Source organism: Tamandua tetradactyla, chromosome 2 (assembly GCF_023851605.1).
Source record: "Tamandua tetradactyla isolate mTamTet1 chromosome 2, mTamTet1.pri, whole genome shotgun sequence".
Taxonomy (NCBI): domain Eukaryota; kingdom Metazoa; phylum Chordata; class Mammalia; order Pilosa; family Myrmecophagidae; genus Tamandua; species Tamandua tetradactyla.
This window is the reverse complement of record NC_135328.1, coordinates 108,237,471-108,253,723: the sequence shown is the minus strand read 5'-3', so window position 1 is coordinate 108,253,723 and position 16,253 is coordinate 108,237,471. Positions and strand designations below refer to the sequence as shown.

Genomic DNA, 16,253 nt, shown 5'->3' with positions numbered 1-16,253 from the left:
GACCCTCATCTTTCCCAAGTTTGTCCTTTGTTACACTTCTTTGCTTTTTCAGTGCTAGCTGTCAGTGATCTCAACATATTCTCTCCCTTATTTATCTTTCGTGGGCTGCATCTGGGACAGTAGAGGCCTTGAAAAGGATAAGATAGTAAGCTTATGGGACTCGGTTATCTCAGCAAGGCCCAGCTAAATAAGAGGCTCTTTCTCTACTGTACTTGGGCATTGGCAAAACTCTCTGATTTGGGGTTCTCCCTGAAAATATCAAGTAGCAAAGAATCCTGCTTATCTCAGGAGTGGTATTATTCTTTTTCCAAATGCAATCCCATTAGGGCTTTCTGAAGTTGAACTTTTATGTCTAAATTGCATCTTTGCTACCCCTGCTAGGTCAGTCAGTCTGCTTCTCAGTGTTGTAAAGGATAAACAGGAGCAGGACAAGGGAGAGCCCACTGACAGATGGAGAGACTCTGCATCCCCATCCAATCTCGGGGACCCTAAAAAGGCACAGCCAGCATCTTACTCAGGGTGACTATGAGGTGGGTTTTGCACGTCCCCCAACACCCTCTCCAACATGGACAATTTCTCTGGGTACTCCTCTGTGCTTCTAAAACCAAAATTTTGATCTAACCTCTACTTTTTTTTTTTTTTTTAACCTTGGTAACTATTTTCCTCCATCTTCTATTCTTTGATCAAGTATTTGGATTATGCTAGGGGTGACAGAACTTGTGCTGGAGGTGGAGAGAGTGATAAACAAGACAGACAATTCTCTTCCCTCAGGGAATTTATAATCCTGTGTTTCCTCTTTTCTTCCTTCTTTTCATCTTTCCCCTCTTCCTCTCCCTTCTCTTTATATTATCTAGAATCTTTTGAGCTGAAAATATGAATACCAATGGATATTAGTTTAGCCCACGACATGGTTGAGGTCATGGCAAACCTTTGCTGTTCATAGTTTGAATAATTGAACTCTGAAAATTGCCTGATAAAACATTTTTACAAATGTGGGGAGAAAATGATGACTAGTGAGAACTAACCCTAATTGTTCCCAGAACTCATCTGGTTTTGCATGCTCTCATTCACACTGAGAATGAATCCATAACTCAAATTCACTCCAGGAGGAAAGTTAGAAGTTGTTCTTTATTAGGAGATCACAACAGTGGAGGCTATAAGGCCACAGTTCTCCTAAATAACTTTATTGCTGTAAATAGCTTTATTTGGTTTGTCATACAAAAACTAGGAATGTGAATTCTCAGCTAAAATTTACATTTTTGTTAGAAGGAAATTGAAAATAGGGAAAGGTAAAGAATCTGGCTTTCTAAAAAAGGCTAGATAAATGGGAAGGTAGGATTTCACATCAGTTTTACCTTTGGATTTGTGTAACAGATTTAGATTGATAATGTACTCCTACTTGCTGCTTTGTTTGGCAGGATCATCTCTAATAAATATATATTATGTTTGAAAGCAAACAACTGGCCCAGGCACATAATTTGTATTATCAGTTACTACACATGAAGGTCATTCCAAGGGCAGCATTTATGCTGGAGGATAAAAGAGAATACTCTAGTCCTTGGGTGTATGGTAAATAAAAGCAATTAAAAACATTAACATGGCATTTCAGACTCTTGTAGCTCTCTGCCAAGATCCAAATTTTGATCACAGTTGCAAAGCAGAGAAATATGCTAAAGCAGTTAGCTAGTTGTAAATTAACAATGCCAGGTTCCAAAATGAATTATGTAATGGTGTCAAAGAAGATTTAATTTTAAGAAAGGTGGGGGTAGATTCTGTCTTCGAATGTTTCGCTACTTAAAATTTTGGGATTTCGAGTTGTTTTATTATGCCTGCTGGTGATAATAGAACCTTGCAGGATTTGCAGGACATTTTGATGCCTTGCAAACTTTTCCAGGTTGGATTTACTTATTTAATTTTCTTTAAAGTTTAAATATTGTTAGACTGCTGATGGGAGAAGAAACTGGCATATACACTTTGGAAGACTGTTTGGGGGTGTGAATAAAATTTCAAAAAGCATAGGCAATCCCATTACTTCCATGAGAGAGAGAGAAAGCAAGCACGTGTGCATGCACACATTTGCACCATGGAAGCGAGAAGATGAAATCAACAAAACCTGGAAGAGAAGGGAGAGACCAGGAGATGCTGCTGTGTGCCTTGCCATGTGGCACTAGAGCCCAGGATTGCTGGCAACTGGTCTTCAGACCTTATTGCCTTGATGATGCCTTCCTTGATTTGGATACTTTCCTGGATTCTAATTATAAGCAAATTCCCTTTATTTAAACCCAACCCATTTCATGGTATCTGCTTTAAGTAGCCTAGGAAACTAAAATAGTGCATTTAAGATGTTTAACAGCATTCCTGACTTCTAGCCACTAGATGCCAGTAGCACTTCCCTGTTGTGACAAAAATGTCTCCAGATTTCACCAAATGTTGTCTTGGGGGCAAAATATATACCCCTGCTGAGAACCACTGATGTGTAAGGATGTTCACTGTGGCACTTTTTTTTGTAAATGTGAAATGAACTGCATATATCCTAACTTCCTGTCATTTAGAACAGTTCTGTTTAATAGAAATATAATGCAAGCCACGCAAGCCATTTTGTATTTTTCTGATTTCCTATATAGGTGCCTAAATGAAAACAGGTGAAATTAATTTTAATAGAGTATTTACATTCCTTTTTCTTTTTTATATTAAGTAATAAAAATCCAGGTTGCATTTTACACTTAGAGCATATCATCTCAATCTGTATCTGCCCCATTCAAGTACTCAATGCTACACGTGGCTGCTGGCTAGCATACTGGACAGAATAAATTTAGAAGATTGGCTTTAAAAAAGCACAAAACAACTGTAGTATGTTTATATTATGTATGCAGCAATTAAAAACAATAAGACAGAGAAGTACTGCATAGAAAGAGATCAAACATATTGTTAAATGAGAACAGCAGCAGAAAAATGAGTTAAAACTATTCTTAAAAATGAAACCAATGTTTTCATATGTGCATATTTGTATATATGTTTACTATATATGTACACATGTGAGTATATGTCAGTTAATACATATGTTTGTAAATAGAAAAAGATCTGGCAGAATGCCTCTAATAAAGAGAAGCTGTGGCTAGGGGTTGGCCAAAGTTGAACTTAACTTTACCTGTAATAATGTAAATTTCTAAAATGGGAAATGTTTTCATGTTTTGGGGGGAAATACAATAATCTTCTCCCAACCTAGAAAACCTCTCTGCAAAGGTAGAAAACAAAGAAAAACATTTTTATTGAATAAGCACTAAACTACAATGTGACGCATCACAGGTGATCTGCAACAAAATTACAAAGAAAGAAGGCAGGCTCACCCTTTTGTATCAGGAAGCAGTTAAATCCCATTATTTGCACATTCTCAAGATAAATGTTAACAATCCTCAAGTAAGAGGACTTGGTTGCGCCATTTGTCACACAACTTATCTTAAATTCACCTGGGAATTGGGGTGGCATTTGTACATAATTGTCTCTATCCAAAGAAATTACAAAACTTTCCACATCTCTAGGATAGGTGGCTAGTTACAGATTGGAGTCAGATGCTGGGGAAATCGGGGGCAAGGGTCCTAGCCTCCTTGATGTTCACATTTCAGAGAGATTTCTCCCAGGTCCTCGAGAAAGACACGCCTAAGTTGTAATGCAGACAAAGGGTGTATTTGGCTTTTAAAAGGATTTATATACATCTCAAAGAGATAGAGAAAATATTTACAATTATATATTTTTGAAAGAAAAATGCTCTACACAAAGAAAGGTGTGGAAAGAGCCTTTTTCCTTTTATGCACCAGGGAAAACTTTTTTTCTCTCAACTTGTATTTACTTTGACGATGTATTTTTTGTATAATAAATGTCTGTTAAAGTGAACTCAGTAGGTCGAACCAATCCTGATAGATTGTGGGTGGCAATGGTTCTTGACTCTGGCTGCACCTTTTTTTAAGGTACCCTGCCTAAGCCTCACCTTGGACAATTGAATAAAAACCTCTAGGGGTTTTAGGAGTGCGGGTTGTATACTAAGCTATTTGGGTGGTTCTCAAGTGTGGCCAGATCTGAGAACCACTAGCATGGAGTAAGTGATAGACTGCGTGTCCTTCAGAAAATTATCCATGGATATTTCTTACTAGGAGACTCTTACAAATGTGTGGTGGAAGGTGCTTTGTGGCATATTGTCTGGTGAGGTTGTGCTGTTGTTGAATAGGGGCAGGGCCACATTTTAAAGATAAAGATAGGTAAAATGAGCAGAGTGATGGGGTTGACATCTTTTTGTAAAAACTACAGTGCCTGACAAGAATTCTTCTAGCGTCTTATGAGGGTTGGCCAAGAGAGCCTGTTGAATGAGGAGTGACCATTCTTTAAAGCAATTGTAGGTGGCTTCTAACAAGTGAGACTGTGATGCTAGGAAGACCCCAGGAGTGCACGCCGTATGTAATTGTTTAACAGGTAGTCCACAGAAGACAGGACATGTGCTTAGATCGTTAAGCTCATTGCTGCCATTTGAAAACATGAGATGAGCTGCCTTTGGTATTTAGAAAGCACTACTTTACTTGGACTAATAAGAACAATCTTGTTTTTTTAAAAAAAAACAAAAACCATCAGTCTTTCCATTGCTGGAGCTCTGCTTGAATGCATGGCAGTTACAATGCAGTGCCATACGGGGTAAGGCGAACATAGTTTCAGCCGACCGGGTAAGTCCCTCTGAGAATCAGGCGTATTTTACACTTGTTCCTGGGACAATCTTGGTTTGGAATGCAGCTCTCTTACATTTCTCCTTCATTGACCTTTTCTGTGCTTAAAAACGAGAAAAATCAATGTTTGGCAAGACTTACAGCTGTTATCTGTCTTTTCCTAGGCTTTGAAAATACCCAGAAATTGCCTGCTTTAGTGAATGTTCCATTCATTTGTCCTGGTGTTTAAAGACTCACTCTCTTGTCTCCATGGAAACAGACTCACATCCCAAGGAAAGGATTCCATCTCTCCCTCCTAATGATTACATATCGCATAAGCTCTGAAGAGAAAGATGGCTCTGCATTAGTTTCCCTTGTTGAACCGAATGGCGATCGCCGGATCCGAGAATCCCTCCTCATTCGGGATAACATTTGCTGTGTGTGAAGCGGTACATGGTGAAGGGGTGGATGTTTTAATGAATTATTGCATTTGTGCAAACAACCCAAAACCGGGTTAGTTTCATGCAAACTCTGAAGCCACTGGGCAATTTGGTAAGCCCATGTATGGTGGTGTAGAAGACTAAAACACCATGCTTGTTTCAGAGACCAAGAAATCAGACCCTGGTTCTCACTCTGTCTTGGGCTGGAAGAAAGTAGAGAAAAACCTACAGGAGACCCGGTGATCTGAAGGTGATCAGTTCGGGGAGGGGGGGCGGTGGTGAAAGCTGCTTCAAGATGGGACCCAATGTCTCCCAGTGAAAGCCAGCTGGGGGTGAGGAGGGCTGGAGGGGAAGTGGTTTAACTGGAATTTCAATTTGAAAAATAACTATGAACAGTTATCCAATCTTACAGTTAAATGTTTAGGTTATAATAGCCCAAATCGAACTGCAGGTTGAATAAAGCGTGAAATGAGTATTGAACTTCTTGTTGCAAGTTTTATGGCAGAATTTTCATAGGATAATATCATGTCCATATGAGACTTTTGCCACACATTAGTAAACTCTTTTCAGTCACTCGAATGACTGCTTCTTCAAGTTTGCCCTCAGTCTCCCTTTTTTATGCTACTTTCTAGTCCCTAGAATAAATCCCCTACTCTTAGGGTTCTGTGTCCCCCGCGCAGGCCGCCTCCCTGCCCCGCCCCCACATCCCATGCGTGTTCGGTCCGCTGGATTCTGGTCCTTTGTGTTGTTGCTAAAACCCTCCTCGCTCTTCCTCCCCATTCCTCAGTAGTTCAGATGTTCCCGCGAGAGCTCACTTGACTCTTTTTTTTTTCTCCCCAGACCTTTCACAGCACCTGCCTGTTCTGTTCATTTTGCCACTTAATCACACGTCTTACTACCTAACCCTGTTCAAAGCATGTATTTCACGTGCTTTGCCCACCAGTGCATTTTCCACGAGAGATGGGCTGGTGTATTTTCAGGCTGATAGCGCAAAGCCACGCACATAACTGCATCTTAATCTCCAGTTTTTTAATTGAATTCAAGGGATTTCTGAATCCTCTGAAGCCTTGTCATTAAAATTTGATTTTACTTTTTTACAGCTGCTGACGTTTTTCAATTGAAATCCTGTAAACTGTTATTCCCCAAACATCTACAAACTCACAAGCTCTTATAAGGAATCAGTTCTAAATATATAGAGATGATTTATACGACTCAAAACTTGACTGTAGATTGTGAACTTCTTAGTTCATTAGACTTTGAAACCCTCCAAAGACAGGCAGTTGCCGTCAGCAGGTTGTGTCCACTTTATCTCCAAAAGGGAGAAGGTGGAACAATGCAAAAGAGGAGGGATTTTCTAAGAAAGAAAGTCCCTCAGATAAGGGCCTATTTGATCTGCAGAAATTAGATAGATGGGAAAATGAGAAATGGTAGTAATAAGTTAGCCAGTAGAAGGAAGATCAAATTCTAGCTTCCTGGGTTTTGTGCTAAGCATTACTCTAAGAGTTAGGAGATTATTATTAAAAACCATCTTTAAACTATGAAATATTGACATCACTTGCATCTCTTTTTATACGTTTTCTTCTCTGATTGACTGTTGGTGTTCTTCTCTGAAGGATTTTTTTTTTAATCGTGTTTGGCCTCTGAAGAGAGATTTGTTTATCTTTGGAAATGTATGTGTGTTTCTTTGGTCACACTGGAGAGATATTTTGACCCAATACAACTGAGGAGAGTGGCTGTGAGAACTTCATCACTCCCCACTCCCGTTGCTGGTGCCTTGGAGGTGTCTTCAGACCCCTCAAGGAGACCATGCCTTGTATTTACAGGTACCCAGGAACAGTTGTGAAGCACGTTTAATTCGTGAAAGGCAGAACCCCTCAAACAGTATCTTATTATTACTTAAACGCAAAGGTTTCCTCTTTTTTTTTTTTTCAGAAGCAGAAGGGTCAAAAAATTATATGTCTCATCCAGTAATTCTCAATCCTGATGAGATGATAAAGTCACCATGGGAATTTCTAGGGGAGTGCCCTGGCATCGTATAATATCTTAACGCTTTCTAAGTAATTTTAATAGACAGCCAGCATTGATGGCCACTGATTTAAAATGTCTTGCGAGTCTTCTTCTGGTCTAAATTGAATTGTTTATATCACATATCAAGGATATGCCTACCATCGCCTGGTTGAAGCATTTTCTACTTGCAGAATTAGTTGAGCAGTTTAAAAATTGAGCTTGAGGGTGGTGCAACGGTGGCTCAGTGGCAGAGTTCTCGCCTGTCATGCCAGAGACCCAGGTTCGATTCCTGGTGCCTGCCCACGCAAAAATAAATAAATAATAAAAAATTGAACTTGAAAACCTAACCTATCAAGTCATGACGACATAGAAAGGAATGGAAAGACCTTTTATGCTGTTCTGTGACACTCATTTATTAGGGGGATATTTTACATATATGGGGTTGTTTCTTGACTGTTACTTCTTTTCTTTTGCATAAATCTCATGGGGAGAAGTGGCCAAAGAATTTGTTTCTGTTGAACCCCACCACTCCATTCATTTTAGCAAACCCAGAGCTAAATATAATTTCCCTCAACAAGAGAATGTGCATATGCCTATAAACATATGCTCGCCATCACTGTGACATGCACTCTATTTCCTACATGCCTTTTTGTAAGCTGTTTCCTTCTTTGGAGCATCTCCACTTATTCAAGTCCTACCCATCTGTCACAAAGCAGATCATCCGGTCCTTCTTCATCCTTGTACCATTTTCAGGTCCCTGAGTCCTTTGTTTCTCTCTCATGGCAAGTCGTTGTATTCAATCCTATGTTGTGTCTTTGGTAACCTGTCAACTCTTCTATAGATAAGAAGCTTCTTGACTGCAGGAACTGTAACTTGTATCTTTCTTGTGTGGGTTTTCCAGAACCCACCACCATCATGGGTAGGCATAGGTTGCTACTTCCAAGCCAGAGTCCTCCCAGGAACCATGCTGGCTGGTTGGAACTCAGGACCAAGATCTGTGGAGATGACCACTGAAAATTGGACTCCGTTTTGAGCAGTTGGACTTTAAATGGTTAACTGGCAATAAAGAAGCAAGATGCATCTCTTATTAGTAATAAGAGTTTGGACTCAAGGGAATTTGCAAAAGCTATGGCCTCTGGTTTATGTCAAAGTGGTAAGAACAGAACACTTTATATCAAGCTAAAAGGGAAGAGGAAGAACCAAGCTGAGCAACACTGGGGAAGACCCAGATATTTAACTCTGTTTTTCTGAGGTGCTCAGGGGGGAGAGTTTACCATTTCACTCATGGTAATTTCAAGGGAAGATTCAACACCGGATTAGACCCTTCAAAATTACCTCTTTAGAATACAGAGGAAAACAAGGCAATAGGGAGTCTTTCTTAGAAAATTGTTATCATCTCTGTTCTGCTTTATATAGGTGTCTGACTTGGTATAGAAGGTAGCTCTCAGTCCCCACCACAGCTGGCTGCCTGTGCCACAGGCTGTGCCACTTGGCCATGAGCGGCCAAGCTCTCCTCATCTACTCACACTGGATAACCTTGTCTGGTTTCCCCAATTCCCTAGACACTGTTCCTCAATATGATTTTGCTATCATGAGGTTTAGACACTATTGCAGGTACCCATAAATTCCTTCTTCTGAAATGCCTGCTTAACTGTATAATATAAGGTATCTAAGCAACTGAACTTAGCATCTGAGTAGGTTACTCAACTTCAAATTTGTAAAATAATGACTTTTGGAACTATATTTAAAATTTCACATATCAAATATTTTAATGATAAATATATTAAATATATTTAACATAAGAGTAGTATAATGAGATTAAATTTCTACCTAAATTCAGTAATTTTAAGCATTTTGCCATATCTGCTTAGCTATCATATCTCTCTTGGTTTTGCTGAACCATTTGAAAGTTGATTGCAGGCTTCATGGCAGGGCACCACCAGCTGCTTCAATAGGTGTCTCCTAAGAGTTTAAGAACATTCTTCTGTGTAAACAAAATACCATTATCACACTTAAGAATATTAATTACTCCATAGGATCAGATAGCTAATCTATATTTAAATATACTTACTTGTTTTAAGAACTATCGTTTCTTTAATTTATTCCCTAACATAAGTCTAGAAGACTGGGAAAATAGGACAGATTTCAGGGAGTGGAGAATTGGGAAGGAAAGAACATGAAGTGGTAACACGAGTGAAATATGCAACTTGGAGCTGGAGCCCTGAGTTGCAATTCTGAATGGTGTTGAGACCTTGCATGAGTCATTTAGCTTTTCTGAGCTCATTGGCAAAATGAGGAGGTTAGGTAGTCATCATCCCTGGGGCCACTTCTGATTCTCCACAACTATGATGATAAATTGCTCAGGTAAAAGTGTTTTATGTGAATGGCACCCTAATTTTTTGAAAATGTGTTTATTTCCTCTTCATTCTCAGTTTGGGATTGTTTAGTTAAATAATGAAGTCCAGAGGTAGATTACACTTTTATGGTGCCATTTTCTCTCATGAAATTATCATTTAACCACTGTACCCGCCGTTCCACTGGAGAAGAAACAGATCATTGTGGAATTTCAAATTTAGCTGACTTCCTTGTCCTATGTATTCAGACCCTTTCTTGTTTTTTCCCCTCATATTTTTGTTAGCCATTTAAAAGAAGATTTTATCCCCTGCCAAAAGTATTGCCCATTGTGAGCCATTCCGTATTCCTTGCTAACCATTATTTTGTTCTTAATGAAATATTGTTTGAGCAATTTTGATATGAGAGTACTCAACAAAATGTCTGTACTAGCCTAAGAACATGACCAAATTGGAAAAACAAGGTAGTCTTTGATTTTGTTGATGTACACTGTGTCCTGGTTATTTTCCCAAATGAGCCAGAATTGCTCATGGGTAGAATAAACTTGGGAGATGTGTCTAACTCTGCCAACTCAGCATAGTCCCACTGAGTTAGTTGCTGTTCTCTCCTAACTTGTTTTCTTTCTATTTCTCTCTCTCTGTTTTCCTCTCTCCCTTCTTTTGTTCTAACTCATTCATTCATTTATCCACTATACATGTATTGCATACCTCCTTGGCACCAAGCACAGGAGTGGGGCTGCTGTGGAGGGGCAGGGCATTGCTTGACTTCCAAATCAGTCAGAGCTTACTTCAAAATGAAGAGCTGTCAGAGGACCACACCCTGGAGAATCTATTTTAGTATCATAACGAGGCAGAAGGGACCCACAGGATGTGGGTGTGGCACCTTAGTTACTTATAAGACAATTTTCAAGTGAAAATCTGACTTGGGGAATAGGCCTGGGATTGGCTAAAGGAGAGAAAGAAGAGGGAGGATTATGAGCACGTGGTTGTGACTGACCTGGGCTGTGAAGGACAGGAAGGGTGGGGCCTGTGGGACTCGCTAGCACACAAGTGGAGAAGCAGTATGTGATGGCACCTTGGTGAAATGTTCACTTTTATGATGAGTGCATTTATTCTTTTCTAAAACATTTGATCCATTAAGTTAAAAAACAAAACAAAAAATTTCCCTAGTTAACTCCATTAAGTTAAAATAAAAAAGCAAAACAAAAAATAATCCAATCAGAATTGGATTGCTTTCATCTGTAATAGTCAGACCCTGGAGTGGCCCCACCCAATAAGCATCTACCACCATGACTCCGTATTTTCCATAGTTATATGCAACTATGCAGCAGCAAATCTTGTGTATGCTTAAAAACGAAAGTTTAAGTGGTACTATAAAACTCATTTCACAAGCTGCTTCTTCCCCGTTCATTCCGTGCTGCTTTCTGAAAGCCATTTATGTTGATTTACCATAGATTCAGATCACTCTTTTTCATTGCTATTAAATATTTCATTCAACAAATAGATACTTTGTTTGGATACTTGGGGAATACCCAGTTCTCCACAATTGCAGATGGTGAAACTATGGACATCATTTACACATTGCCTTATGCATGTGTGAGGATCTGCCCATTTTTTTCCCTACAACTCTTTAATTTAGAAAATTTTCAAACCTGGAAATCTGAAAGAACATATAAGAATCACCTGCTTTCCTTTACTTAAATTGTCTATGCATTTAATTTTTCTGCCTCTTTAAAAAAAAATGAGTGATTGTAGGTTTACAGAAAACTCATGCAGATAGTACATCCATAATAGTCAGTCCCTTTAGTGGCCCCACCCCATAGCATCTCCTTTATCTACTCCCATCTACTCCTCACCCCTACATGTACAGTTTTCCCTATTAATATTTTGCATCAGTATGGTACCTTTGTTATAGTTGATGAAACATAATAATACTTTTAACTATAGTCTATAGCTTACATTAGGGTATTCTCTTTGTGTTATACAGTTCTATGAGTATTTTTCCTTCATTTTTCTGGTAACATATATACTACCTAAAATCTCAAATTTATCCGCTTGCAATGTAATTGTTTAATTTTTCCGTGTATGATCTTTCTCCCCACCCCCCATATAACTTTTTACTGAACCTTTTGAAAACTTTAGACCTCATTCTTAAATATTCCATCATTCATTTCATAAAAACAAGGACATTCTCTTATATACCCGTAAGACATTACCATTTCTAAGAAAATTAATAGTTCCAATAGTATCAAATATCATAATAGTCCATCAAGGATATGCATATTTTAATTTTTATAAATACTGTCAAATTTTCTCCAAAACATATATATAATTCACTGTTCACAATAGCAATACATGAAAATTTCATTTTCCTTATGCATTCACCAACATTTTATCCAAGTTTAATTTTTGCTAGGCAGAGGATAAAAAGTATTGCTTTTACATTTGCCCTTTTAAAAAGAAAAATCAGTCACAAAAACATGTAATTCAAGAACAAAATTATATCTTTAATTCTCAATGTAGAAATGGGTTCCCAATTTGGGTTCCAGCACAGGGTTATAAGTGCCATGTCTATGAGCAATTTAGAGGAGAATACTGATATTTTTCTAAAAATCTAGGAAGGAAATATAATGTAGTTTAGCACTGTTTTTAAAATGCATTCCTTTCAGCCAAAAATAGTGTCAGAGAATGTTTTGACAGAACTATCTTGGGAATCCAAAGTGTTTCAGTGAAATAGTAATATTTTAAAATTAATATAAAATAACTTCACAATTACAATTGCTTACAGAATATAAAGAACTCGAGAATAGAGAGGATGGTAAAACTGATACGAAGATTTAAAAAAAGAATTTTAGAAAACTCTTAGATTTAAACTGTCTTGAAAACTAAAAGATGTGATATGCTCATGATCAAATAGTGATAAAATTTTGTTTACTTTCTTATACATAAGAAATAAAAACAGGCACTGTGTCCCTATTATTCAGCAATCGCTATTAATATTTGGTGAGTAAATTTCTGACTTAAAAGTATGTATGTATTTCTTTTGTGTCTGCATAAAAATATTCTAGATGGACTCACCTTATAATAATGCTAATACTTATTGAGTATTGACTGCATGCTAAGACTAGTGTAAGAGAGGAGGACATTGAGACCCTGTGCAAGGATAGGCAACAAGTGAGTGAGACCTGGTGTTTTAGTGCAGGCAACTAACCCTCTTAACCTCTTCAGATGGTTTGTAGGATGTGTAAATATAGTTTTATCTCAATAAAACTGCATTAAAATATAAGGGGCAGGCCATGGTGGCTCAGCAGGCAGACTTCTCACCTGCCATGCCGGAGACCCAGGTTTGATTCCTGGTACCTGCCTATGCAAAAAAAAAAAAAAAAAAAAAAATGTACTGTAAAAATACATTCAGTGAGTAAGCATGTAATCAATCTGCACGTGCTCAATAATTAAATCACATCTAATTATATCATCTGGTGCCACTCTGCTCATTATCCTAAACCCTGCTCATCTTTTTTTTTCTAATACTATCTGAATTATTGCAATTTGGAGAGACGGATTTTGGGCTGATAGGCTATCTGCTCCCCTACTATGTGCCTAGTAATAAACTCTTTCTCTTTTTGAAAAAAAAAATGTACTGTAAGAAAACTTTATGTACAATAAAACCTACAATGATAATCAGAAAAATGCAAAAGGTTGGCTGGGGCCTAGAACACACGATTTTTCCATAAACACTCCTTTCCTTACTCTCTCCCTGTCTCTCTCTTGCAGAGTCTTAGGCATAGGGACTGAGTAAGGAGGTTTGAAATAAGAATAAGAAGATGAGAATTGGGCTGGGAAATGTTCTAAAACTGATCATGGTGAAGAATACACAACTATGTGATGAAAATTGTGACCCACTGATTGGATAATATGCCTGGACTGTGTGTGTCTGTGTAGATTTTTCTCAATAAAAATATTTTTTAAAAATTGGGCTGGGCAAGACTAGTAATTGAGACTTCACTGTTTCATTAAGTAGAAATACTGATGGAGTTTCTTTGAATAACGTATGAACATTGTTGGCTTCTGCGAAGCTAGTTTGAGATTTTGATATGCTTTTTTCCCCCCTGGGATGTGCTTTTCAGGCAGGTCATGTTATCACTAGGTAAATGGGAATGGATGCTCACTTGGAGTCTCATAATGACGTAGCCCATAACAATCTTTTGGAAACCTTTGTTGAATTACCTTCCTTTTCTTCTGTCAGACTATGTTACAATGGACCATTGGCTAGCAAGATTTCCATTGATGTTAGATAGAAAATAAGTTAGAATATGATTATATGGGCCTTTTAATTGAAGTGCTTAACAAGACTGACTGTATTTGGTTACAAGAACCTAAAAGTCTGAGGCATTAAAAAAAAAGTAAGGTAAAATAATCTTGATTTTTAAATTGATTCTTCTTTGGCTGTATATCAAAGCTAAATAGAGCTACAATGGTAGATTGTCCTGAAAGAAGTTGCTCCTGCCCACTCACTGGGAGAACTGGGTCTTAGGTTGCATTTGTTTGTTTGATTTACCAGAGAGTAATCAATCTTTTTGAGGTGATCTTAGAATCCTTAAAGAAATAGCATGAAATTATTATGAATAGCTGCCATGACAGAAGAGATAGTTGAATTCACCAGTTGATACAACTTGGAACATATACAGTTCCAACAAAGGTTATGTCAGCTCGACTCTGGTTAGAAAAGTTACTTCATCAACAGATCTTTGCTTTCGGCCAGAAACCAAAGCTTTAAAAACCTGACAAGGCTCAAAACATCTTTTCTTTCATTTTTTTCATGTCTGAATCTTTCGCAGATTTTCACGTCTCTCCTTGCTTAACCCTTCACCTTTCCTTCTCTACTCACCATACAAATGAATGGACAAGCAAGTAACACCCCCCAGAATCATAGATTATTTTTTTTCTGCTTTATTCCAGAACATTTGAGAAATAATTGATTTCTTGTGGTGGATTTCTTCACATTAGGGTTGTCTTGCAAATATTGCTATTCTAAAGTCATGGCAGATGTTTTCGACCAAATAATCCAAGGGAATAAAGACAGTTATCCTTTTGAAAAGAAACAAAGAGAATACCGCTGTTCTCCAGTTTACAAAGGTGCTATTCCATTTTGGTAGAAAATAATTCTTTCTATGATTCCTCCTGTGGGGTTAGAATTGACCAGACTTTAGGACCAGGCGAAGGGTCCGTGAAGAAAACTTCAGCTTTTCAGGCTAGAAGCAGCTTTAGAGCCTGATGGCTTAGTGTTTTAGGGCTGCTTGAAGGGCGGGTAGGTGGGTTAGAGTATGTCTGTGCACATATATGACCAGATCCAAGCTGTTCCAGTCTCTTGACTAGTCTTGTGTCCCCCACGGATGTACTCTTTGGGGGCAGGAGCCAGCCTGGGGTGGTCAGAAGAGTGCCCCTTATCTCAGCCAGTGGTTGATCAAACGTCACAGTCTAGGTGAAGAAAGTTTTAAGACCCTGCTTATCTGCAGCATGGAGTTTGGGTTGCAGAAAGTTAGTAGGTGAATGGAAATCAAATCCTTTAGGAACTCGAGAAGATTCAGAATCTGAAGGATAGGAGGAAAAGGACAGATTGAGAATGTCCAACAAACTGTGTCAAAGAACATTAGCCAAGGGCTCTTAACATTGGTGGTTCTTGCTTTGCAGGTACGTTAGCTCTGTGCAAAGATAATGCAAATTTTCAGCTCATCTGCCAGAGGTTGACATTTTTCTCCTATGATGGGAAGAAAAACTCATCCATGTATATATATATGGGTGTGGGGCAGGAGAAGACTAAGCAGATTGCCCAGAAATATTCACTGCCCTCATTAGGAAAATCAGAACTGAATTTTCTTTTCTGTACAGCATCTAAACTAAAAACTGGACCCACAGTAACCTAATGCCCATTATCATTCATAGTGTAATCAAATTCCAGTGTATGGGAATAATTATGGGCAGGAACATTTTCATTTGCACACTGTAGTTTGTAGGTAATCTTATTTCTCCTGCAGAAAACCTGACATCTGCAAAATGCTGCCAAGACTATCTCCAATTTAATTCTTTTCCATCTCTCATTTAATTCCTTTTGGTAACAGTTGGATTATAGGAGGATGAAGCATGATTTAATGGCTACTTTGGAGATATTTAAAATGCATTTTTAATTAGTACTGTAGAAATGATTTCATATTGCAGTGCTTAACTGGAATGCATTTTATTGCAATGCCTGTGTTTGGAACCTAGCTGTGAACTGTTAAAAGGATTATTTCAGGGTGGATTTTAATGTGCATGCGATCACATGATATCTCTCTACATTGTCCTTGGTAATATAGTTGGTCCAGAAACTCAAAGAAACAGCACATTTAAAAATAAATATGTACAATTCTTACATGTTTAGAAATTCTCTTTCAGTTCTTGAAGGTCCTGAGTGAAAAGGAGTATTCTTTGTTTTCAGTCTACTCTTTGCTCAGTAAATAACTAAAAATCAGATTTTTCTCTACTGGGTTGACCTATAGCAAAATGGGAAAAGTTAAGGGTGAAAGAATATTTTGCCATGGATGTTTACCTCTCCAGTGCTGAGTGTATATTGAGCTAGGGAAGCCCTTATTAGTTGCAGAGTACAAAAGGAAGCCCGTGACTTATGTTCTCTCCTCACTTCCACCTCCTCACCATAACTGAAAGGATTTTACATGCACCAGCCAGCACATCCAAGCCTTGTCCACACCTCTTCACAAACATTTATCTGT

General features: G+C 38.2%; 1 protein-coding gene across 5 annotated transcripts in view; it reads left to right on the top strand.

The window, feature by feature from the left end:
* Positions 1–16,253, top strand: part of GNA14 (G protein subunit alpha 14) — a 229,935-nt gene that overhangs the window by 76,526 nt on the left and 137,156 nt on the right. The window contains exons 1-2 of one of the 5 annotated variants that reach the window (XM_077148475.1): positions 4,907–5,137; positions 5,292–5,378. The exons of 2 other annotated variants lie outside the window; for them this stretch is intronic. The gene's annotated coding sequence lies outside the window, so the exon portion shown is untranslated. Of the gene's footprint in view, positions 1–352; positions 531–4,906; positions 5,379–16,253 lie in introns of those variants that run through there. 2 more of the 5 variants (XM_077148472.1, XM_077148473.1) reach the window with 2 other exon arrangements.